Source organism: Perna viridis, chromosome 10 (assembly GCF_037379345.1).
Source record: "Perna viridis isolate PV_CMFRI_1.1 ecotype Kerala chromosome 10, ASM3737934v1, whole genome shotgun sequence".
Taxonomy (NCBI): Eukaryota; Metazoa; Mollusca; class Bivalvia; order Mytilida; family Mytilidae; genus Perna; species Perna viridis.
The window spans coordinates 24,239,190-24,249,832 of NC_142454.1; the positions used below are offsets into that span (position 1 = coordinate 24,239,190).

Below are 10,643 nucleotides of genomic sequence, written 5' to 3' on the forward strand. Positions count from 1 at the left end.
ATGATTAATTAAAATATAACATTAATCCCAGTGATAATGCATTGCATTCTGATCACATTTTAACTTATCTAAAATATATGCTATTTAAATTATCTTGAAAGTTAACATTTGAGTAAGGTATGATAAACTTGAGATGAAGGACAAATGAAGTTACACTGATCGTTCCGAAAAAAGCTTTATTGATTTCAATGGTAATCAAATTCTGTGTCAGTAATATCGGATAAAAAAGCATTGCTTGTCAGTAATTACCCAAACTATTTAAAGTTTTATCTGTAATGATGCATATGTGTTGGCAAACAGTCATACCTTGATATATGGAATAGCATTTTTTACTTCTGATTGTTTGATCTAGCTAAATTCCATTATTACACACATTCTTGAACTAACAACTTAATTCAGATATATGCATATTATGAGCCGTGTGTAGACCGTAATTATATAACTGGCGTTTTTCGTATTACAAGTTGTTTCAAAGAGTAATCAAGGGAACTAAGGTTATAGCGGTCATCAAAAGAATATAATCCGGGGACAAAGACCAGACACGGAAAACAGACATACACAGCAAAGAACATAAAATAACTTAAATCATACATACAAAGTAACAAAAGCAAATGAGCAACTCGGACTCCACTAAAACGATACAATATTCTTCGAAATAGATCCAAGTCCATAATTTAATTTTTCAACTGAAATACCATTTTATAAGTAGGCTTTGAACGTACATTGAAACTGAACAAAAATGAACTTTCAGTGCACAAGGCTGGTTTTAATATGTGAATGTGAAACAATTATGCTGAAGGGAAGAACGAGTGACAAACCATACACAATAACAAACATGTGAATGCGATTCTAAATTGCTGATAACTGTGACGTCATTTTACTTGCTATACAACTTTTGAATAATTTGTTCTTAGACAGCTTCATGGTTCACAAGGCCTGAACGGCATTTAAAAAGTGTCATTCCGCATATCTTGGTCAGTAATTATAATTGATAAAATTAGATTCAGATCATTTCTGGTTAGTTAATTCTATCCTCCTACTAGTCATCAATTCAATAATGCGTTCAAAATGAGAAAAGGTTATTCCCAGAGGAAAGACATATTCAGCATCTATATTAATGTTCTTGAATATTGTTTAACAGAGCATTCATCTGGACATTTTGGACATATGATTTGCGTTACACAGTTGTGACTTACACGTCATTTAAATTATTATATTCATGATGCAATATCAATACAATAGATTATAAATCAAATAACTATCATTATTATCATTAGGCAATGAAAAAATGTGTTTGTTTGATGTTAATTACAAGAGTATCAATAATGTGAAATTGCAAATTAAGATACGCGTGTTCCATCTTACCTATTCTATTCTTACTGCCTACTCTAGCACAGTTATTGGTTTTAGTTAAGAAATGTCGTAACTATCAAGTAAAACAATACTCCATGAGTGTCTATATAAAATAATTTTAAATGAATTTACCTATCTACCTACCTACTCTATTGCTTCATACAATGTAACTTACACAGACAGACATCTTTTCTTGGCCTGAAGGCGAAACACGGCAATTCATCAATATAACAATATTTATCACGGTCAAATGTGATGTGCCTACTTTCTGATACATCGTTAATAGTACGTTTTATCCATTCTTTTACACAGCCAAATGTGCCACATATGATAATCATATGGTGCTCGATTCATATGATAATCATATGGTAATCATATGACAATCATATGATATTTATAATATGATAGTCATATGATTATCATATGATTCTCATATGGTAATTTTGGCTTGAAATTTTTGTGACAAACATATGATTATCATATGGTGCTCGATTTATATGATAATCATATGATGCAAACTAAATGATTCTTATGTGTGGCACATTTGCCTGTGTAGGATTTTCCAAAAAGTTCAAATGATAATGCATTGTGAACGCATCCGAACCGTTTTGAAAATTCATTGCGTTTAACCAATTTTTACTCACAGAAAAATACAGGGTATAACAAATTTTGGCTTTGGTTAATCCAAAGCTATAATGGCAACATGCACTTAGATAATGTAGTTATAAGTAAGTACGAGAACGATTTGGATTGCATTTATAAATATTTATTGTGTAAAACAGCCCTCTTTTTAAAATCTGTATTAAATATTTTGAGGTTCAATGAAAGCTAATACTACTCATGGTAATTTACAAAAATACAAATAAAAAAGTGATTTCTCGTCTATAAAGTTAACTATGAAAATTACATGCTGATAATTGCTTAATAAAAACATTGCATTGGTATGTTTCAAGAGTTATGATCTTGAGAGTATATGCGTTTTTTTATCGTCAATAATACAATTAAAGTTTCACGTCTTTCGTTTAGGATTTCAAACATATTTTTTCAGGTTAAAGAAATTCCTTTCTAAATCAATTATCTTTAACATAAGTGCTTTCCTTTTCAGCAAATTATCTGTTTAGGGTGCTCTAATTTCTATGAAAGTATGATCCAGCTTAAAAATTAAGCATAAACACTTACTATGAAACTATTCCAAATAATCTACAAAGGCATATTTTTGACTAATGATAAATAGATAAAGGGTTCTTTAAAACTTCCAAGTACAGAAGAGATATACGATTAACATGTTTTAGATATGATGAATCACTCTGGTTTGATTTTATACCGTGACATATTTAAGTGTATGTCTTTGTAAGAATCATGCAAAATGATAAATATCAACGAAATGCATGCCAAAAACCCACCTATCTGATAATACAATTACAATCAAGGATGATTGTTCTATTAGAGAAGACCACTTTTTGATCTCTGGAACACTGGATTTATTCAGAACTTTTTCTATAGGATGCTACAAAAATGAGGTTTTTGATGAAAGTATCTTCCTTTTAAATATTCATTTTCAGTCTTTTTTTACGAATTTATAAATAATGTGGATAATCTTGTTTGTTTTCCATGATTCTGATGATGCAAATAGTCAAATTACACTTTGAAAAAGGTGGGGTTTTCCATACCATGTTTCACCGATCGCCTGATTTTAACAAAGACTGACACTTAATTCAAAATATTTGATATGATGTCAAGTAATTATCGGAGGATTAATAACATATGTTTGCACTAATGTGATCTGTTTGTCCTTGTGACGACTCTATTCGCTACACTGCTCCATCGGATCCATTATGAGACGTTGTATAATATTGATTTGTTGTGACATGGATCATTAATTTGATCCTCTATCCTACATAATAACATCTAAATGAATTGTCCCGTACTACCATACATCGTGTACCAAGTTACAGCCCTACATTAATCCTACGAGGAGGAATGACCCGGCCAGCGAAAGCTATATTTTTATATAGCCTAGCTGGTCGAGTGGTCTAGAGCGCTGGAATTTGTGCAGGCGATGTTGCCATAGATGTCACAGCAGTACGAGTTCGAGTCCCGCGGAGGGAACGACCAAAAATTTGCATCGCAAATTTGACAGTTCTAACATCGTTGGGAATTTTTCAGACCTTTCTATATATATATATATATATATATATATATATTGAAATATTCATGTACAACATTTTTTTATGAAGAAATAAAATATGTATTTTCATTTCAAGTTTTGCAGACGAATTTCAGAAATCAAAATGAGTGATATTTGGATGTTGTCTTGCTTATTTATAGCATTCAAAACATTTTAGCAGCAGTCCTTCTACCCTTCTACTAATCATTCGGATATCAAACGCTCACCGAATTCAGTTTTACTTCTTTTTTAGAAACATTTACTGTACTGACCACATATCCAGCCTTATTTTTTCATTTTGTGGTTGCACTCTTGGGATAAAAATATATAGATTGTGCATGAAATTGGCAGTTTGCAAAACGCATGGTTCATGATTTTGTTTGGTTTGGTTGATTTGAGTGTAGAGGAGTATATTTTCATGATAATAATTTGCATGTCTAGATAAGCAATTAGTCATTGTATCATTAGTCGTATATCAAGAATTTTAGCATGCTATAGGAATGGTGATGAAGTACAATATCATGTTACCCATGTGGGGTGTTGTTTTAATTGGTGATAAGGGGTGTTTAATTGGTGCTTTATGAAGGTCAATTATGTAAGATATAATAATAAAAATAGTTGGTGCATAGTTGGTGTTAAATTTGTGTTGAACAGTATATAAGGGCTTTGGTTTTCAGTTTACAAAAATGGAGACTGAAATTAAGTAATGGAATATGAAAGGACAGCCAGTCAAATAAAGAATTGGGATATGATGTTTAGGAATATACGATTTCAGACTGAATGTAAGATTGAAATTTATTTTATGTGGCTAGGGGACGTGTTTTGGAGACACGCGGTGCAAGAGGAATATTATCCTAATTTTGATATATTGGTCATCTTTAATTAACGTTTGTTTGTTTGTTGGGGTTTAACGCCCGAGCAACAATATTTCAGTTATATTCAGGCGAATATGAAATGGATGATAACATGAACATGATATGACGATGAAATGAAAAGTGGGATGGGACAGAAGGATAATGGGGTCGACAAATTTTGATTGCAATTGAAAATAGGGAGAGGTGGGAAGGGTCGTGCAATTTAGCCTGCTGTGCCGGAGTCCTATGGTTCCTGCTCCGAGAGAATACCACAGTATGGTTTTTTAACGTGCGGGGAACGTGGCATCTTTCCCAACACGGTGCACCACTATTGTTTGCTATCAGGTTTTCCGTATTATAGCCTGACAACCCCAGCATGTAAAACACCAGGGGTACCCCATTCCACCACCTAGGGCACACAACCCAATTGTTCTGTGGGCAGAGCGCCCTAGCCCCCGGCTTAGGTTCTGAGCACTTTTTTATCGCCTTTTATGACAAGCTTTTCTCTGCTGCAGGCCTATTGTTTTGACTCCTGCACTTGCACGGGTCTCTTTAATTAACATCTTTGTTTAAGCAGGTGGTGTTTTCTCCACGTGTTTGTACAGACGATAAACCTATTAAATATGGCCACGTATGACTGGCTATATCATTTTTAAATGTAGGTAAATTATGCATCAGCACCAGATTAAATAAAATATAATTTTCATATCTTTCTTTTTTTTAAAGTATATTAAAATATTTTAAGTAGATGCTAAACGTCTTGTAGTGTGCATGTCTTGTATGGATGATAGGTATTATATGTTGTGCTGGCTAGAACTATTTGAGTAAACTATGTTTGCCTATCTGTTGCTTTTGGATTTTGAACTAGCTTCCAGAAAAAAAACAAGTACACATTAAAGATAGATACAGCTTGTTGTTAAAGTGTTCGTATTCTTTATCAATCCCAAAAGTTAAAATTGAATTCAACATATTATATAGTTCTTTTTTATTGTTGTATGTTCTCGTCAATGTCCCTGGTTGGGGAGGGTCGAGCACTCCCAGACATGTTTAACCCCGCCGCATATTTTATATGCCTGTCCCAAGCATCCTTGTAGTCCAGTGAATGTTCATTTGACATAACCTTTACACGTTTTGCCTAGTTCTTAGACAGAGAAGTACTTTCTACTTGACAGAGCATACTATCTAAAGCACATTACGTGTACATAGTCTTTTCCAAATGGACAGCGATGACCTCTTAATAATTATAAGCTGAATATGTGTCTCCCCCTGAAAGAAAACCTATTTATAATGACTCTACACTATTATAGTATAAATATACAAAATATGAGCATATGCAGTCTAAATCAGAACATTTTGTTAATATTTTGTTTTATAGTGAAAACATGTTTCCGTTTTCTTGTAAAAGGTGTAACATCTTGTACCGAAGATGATTGAAAGACGCAAAAGCAAGTTATCAACTTCTTACTCATATCAAACGTTTTCTTTGCTTTGTATTTTTATGGATTATTCCGAAACTATATAATATTTAATCATGCAGAGAATAGCGTTATATGTAATTTCTTCTCCTCTTCGCTAGCATGTCTGAAACGTGTCGTGTTTTAATTTCTAGGTTAAATGAAGGGAAAATGAAACAAGGGAAACGCATGTGACAATTACCAAAACCAGACTTTGTCTTGCTCTAAAGTCGGTGTAAGCCTGAAAAGTGCTAAATTAAATTATCAACTCCTACTCGAAATGCCAATTTTGTTTTACCTGCACCTGATGGACTTATTCTGTGATTCTTTCAGCAGTTGTGTACTCATACACAAACAAAATCACGTGTATGGATACTTACTTTCCCTTTTTCCTTTCTCCAGTACCTCTAAAATATATATTATTTAAATTAGGTTTGTTTGTTTGTTTGTTGGGGTTGACAAAATAAACATGAAATGATGAAATGAAAATGGGATGGGACACAAGGACAATGGGGTCGATAAATTTCGATTGCCACTGGAAATAAGGAGAGGTGGGTAGGGTCGGGCAATTTAGCCCCCTGTGACGGAGCCCTATGGTTCCTACTCCGGGAGAATGCCACAGTAGGGTTCATTAACGTGAGAGGAACGTGGTATCTTTCCCAACACGTTGCACCACTATGGTTTGCGGTCAGGTTTTCCGTATTATAGCCTGACAACCTTAGCATGTTACACGCCAGGGGTACCCCATTCCACCACCTGGGGCACACATCCCAGTTGCTCTGTGGGCAGAGCGCCCTAGCCCCCGGCTAGGGTTCTTAGCACTGTTTAGTCGCCTTTTACGACAAGCTTATCGCTGCTGCAGGTCTATTCTTAAAAAAAAAAGAAAATTGGAGAATCATTTGGGCATTGCCCCAAGCCACAATCCCGATACCTGTATCTGCTTTTCTAGAAACACCCGCCGAGTTGCTCATAAAAAGTCAAGTCAGGGGTAGACAAACGAGGAAAGGAAAACTATGACCCGTTGAATAAATCAGTTTTCATGGTGCAGATGGATACACCATAACGATCCACGAGTTCATGATGACGACCATAAAACTTCTGTAGTGATAAGCTTCAACATAACCCTGCTCCAGAAGCCTATTTGTAAGAATTCTAGCTTGATACAAAAAGTCTGCGTAGTTTCGGCAAGCTCTGGCATAACGTATGAGTTGTGATATGAACACTCCATACGCAGGTGCCGAAGGGATGTTGCTAAAGATAAAAGAAAAGTTGACAATTCTGAATGAAAAGTCATCAGGTTTGTCGTAAAGTTTGGTCAATAGTTTTCCTTTACCAGATATGAGGCTAACTACACAGTGTCTGTAGTATCCTTTATCTCAAGTTCTTTTGGGTAGATGCGATGTATCAAAACCCCGAAATTAGGATTAGTTTAAAGATAATACGTTATTTATATAGAGTTATCAAGCCAATACCATTTATTAAATGCACGACTTTTATTTTGACAGACAGTTTATTTTTTCTTAATATATGAAACTAAACGTTGAAGTCTCTTAAATTTTGTTTCGACAATATCGCATATACATATAAAACGGCAAGAGATAGATAAATTGGAATCATAAATACATCGTACAGTTATGAAGGATCAGCTGCAATACCAATAAATAGAAACAAAACGAGTAGCACGAGCACAAGTAAACAAATAAGATATTCAGAACGAGGTTTTATGTCTAACATCAGCTGATTACCTGATTTCCTGTTGTCTGCAGTGTTTATCTTGGGCAAAAGTATTTCAGAGTATCACCCACCTGCCTTTATCTCTGGTAGATAAAATAAAATTAACAACACCCAGTTTATAAAGTCTTATATATTTCTTTTCTTAATAAATATATTCTACATAACAATTACTAAGGACACTTGTTTTTTTTTTTTTTAAAGTTTAATCATATAACCTTACTGATCAATTTGTAAAATCAGCTGCATGTATGTGAGGCGAAAAACAAATAATGAGAAAATAAGATGATGCAATTTTTAATTTAAATAAAAATGATGAATAAATTGATTAAATGGGTAAAGTATACCTTTGTTGCACTTTGGTGTCACTTACGTTTGTCTAGTTATCATCATATTTGTTACTAAGACGGAAATGGCTGAAAAAAAAAATAAAAGGCCATTTTACAATTTGCCTGCATTTTTACCAGCGTATTATGTGTTTTCATTTGTTATCAACATGGACAACTTAATGCAGAAAAGCAAACCAGATTTTTTTAGGTTAATAAATATAAATGTGTACGTCTCTCTTGGAGCATATACAGAACGGATCATGATTTTTTTCATATTATAAAAAAGACCCGACAGCATACTCCTGTCATTAGTTTTTGTAGTATAGGGACGAAGAATGATTATTGGAATGAATTTTGGTGATGACTGAATACAACCGTAGTGGATAGAAAAGGGGTACAAAGCGACATATACATATAACATACAATCATATTAATAGCAAACAGTAATAGATGTTGTATGAGAAAAAAAAAATAACGAAATGACAAAGTACGATACAAATAACACGGGCACAAATAAACAAATACTTCACGACAAAGCTTCACGTCTAACATCACCTGTTATTTGTATAATATAGGTTACAGACCACAAATTAAAACAATGGGCATTAGGGATGAAAAATAGTCCTACGCAGAAATAACAAACTGTTCCTCATAGTGCTGTGCAAAAAGTTATTGTTCTATTTCAAAAATTAAAACTGTTTCTGAAATGAAGAACATTTCTGCATATTTTTAAGTGCATTATTCTTCCTGTTCTTTAAATCCTATTATCCTTAATGAAAATAAAAACAAACCCCTATCTTGTGACAACATTGGAATTTCCCATGCTTTTTATAGACCCTTCACTTTCGGAGACCACTGCTGAACTGCAGGTCTGCTAACTCCATATACCATTCTGCGGATGGCGAGCTGACACATGAAGAATCATGCTGATGTCTTTTGTTGGTTAGAGTTAGGGTTTAGTCAACGGAAACCAATCAAAAATGTGAAATTACTATTGAACCCTATGGGAGGTTGAAGTAGTGGTTTCTAGCCTCTATGAACGTACTTTACAAGAGACGACTAAAGTATTTAATAATTACAAACTCAAATTTTTGAACCTTTTAAAATTTGTTAATGGGGACAAAGTACATAAAAGTTAGGGGGAAAATCGAATCGTTTGTTGTGAAGTAATGAAAGTAACACCATCATAATGATATAATTCCGAAATCTCGTGTTGAGGAAGCACATGTTTTTGTTTTGACTTATTGAGACTGTTATCGTCATGGTTCATTAAAAAGTCTTCACTGACGACTGAAACAAGGGTACAATATGCAAATAATTAATTTGTCCTTTCAACACTTCAACCTGAATCTATAGTTTAAATTATTTAATTGTTTTATTTTTGTTAAAGAGTAATCAAGTGAACCAAGGTTATTATGGCAATCAAAAGAATGCAATCCAGGGACAAAGACCAGACATGGAAAACAGACATACACAACAAAGAACATAAAGTAACTAAAAAAATACATACAAAGTAACACAAGCAAATGAGCAACTCGGATTTCACTAAAAACTGGGAGCATGGACCAGGTGCATCGGTTGGGTAAGTGTCCTCTGTTTTTCTAGAAACACCCGCCGAGTTGTTCATAAAAAGTCAAGTCCAGGGTAGACAAACGAGGAAAGGAAAACTATGACCCGTTGAATAAATCAGTTTTCATGGTGCAGATGGATACACCATAACGATCCATAAGATCAGCCTTTTCTATACAAACAGTTGATTATTTGATCATTATGATCGTTTATCAAACGTTCCGACAAAAATACTGCTTGTAGTGTATTATACATGTATTAAAAAGAAAAGAAAATGCATCAAATACTAATAGTATAAGTACCTTAGTTTAAATTACATTGTTACTTATTTGCAAATATGTTTGTGAACAAATCAATTTTAGAAAGGACAAATAAGGTTAAGCATTCAATAGGAAATTTTCTATACTTACTTTTTGTAACTGCCTCAGTAGTTTCGGGGTAGCGTGCTTACTGAAAGTTCGGGAGGTCCAGATTCGCACATTGGCCGAATTAATCATAACAATTTTTAAACTTATGGTGACTGCTTCCACCATGCATGCTGTTCTAATAAGTAAGAGTGACAAACAAACCATACTTTGTTCTAGTCTAACTTGGTTAACCGAATCTTTAATTTGCTAGCTCACAAAATAAACAGTACAGATAGGTATATCATCCAATATGGCGACAGTATAATGTAAAGATTCGGTTAACCACGATAGACTAGTACAAAACAGTGTTTGTTCGATTCTTCAAACCTTCCCGTACAGAACTTAATGCAATATGAACATTCAACACATATTTATCAATGAATCAATCAATCCATATTTTTTCCAATAATAAGGAATTCCCCTCTTTCATAAAAAGATAAAGATAGAAATAGGAGAAAAATATAAAAAGAAATACCAACTGTCTTTCTTACACAGATATAAATTACTTAATAAATGAAAATGAAAAATATATATGAATGTAAACATTTCAGAATGAAATTCGGTTAATAGTAAATTGCAATATTTTGATGGAACAAGAATTTGGTTTTATATCTGATACCACAAATGTGATATAATTTGATATTTTAATATTTAGATGGAACAAGAATTTCGTTTCATATCTGATAAAACAGATGTTTTGTAATTTGATAATTGATAAACAGCCTCTCATTGCCTTCAACAAATGACCGTTTCCACACTCATTTGCTCTAGTTACCATC

General features: G+C 33.5%; 1 long non-coding RNA gene across 1 annotated transcript; it reads right to left on the minus strand.

The window, feature by feature from the left end:
• Nucleotides 1-5,267: 5,267 nt before the first annotated feature.
• Nucleotides 5,268-10,250, minus strand: LOC148605060 (uncharacterized). Its single transcript, XR_015916155.1, has 5 exons — nucleotides 9,868-10,250; nucleotides 7,933-7,975; nucleotides 7,574-7,645; nucleotides 6,209-6,235; nucleotides 5,268-5,640 (listed from the first exon to the last, which is right to left on the minus strand). It is a non-coding gene; the product is annotated as an uncharacterized LOC148605060 (long non-coding RNA).
• Nucleotides 10,251-10,643: the final 393 nt, after the last annotated feature.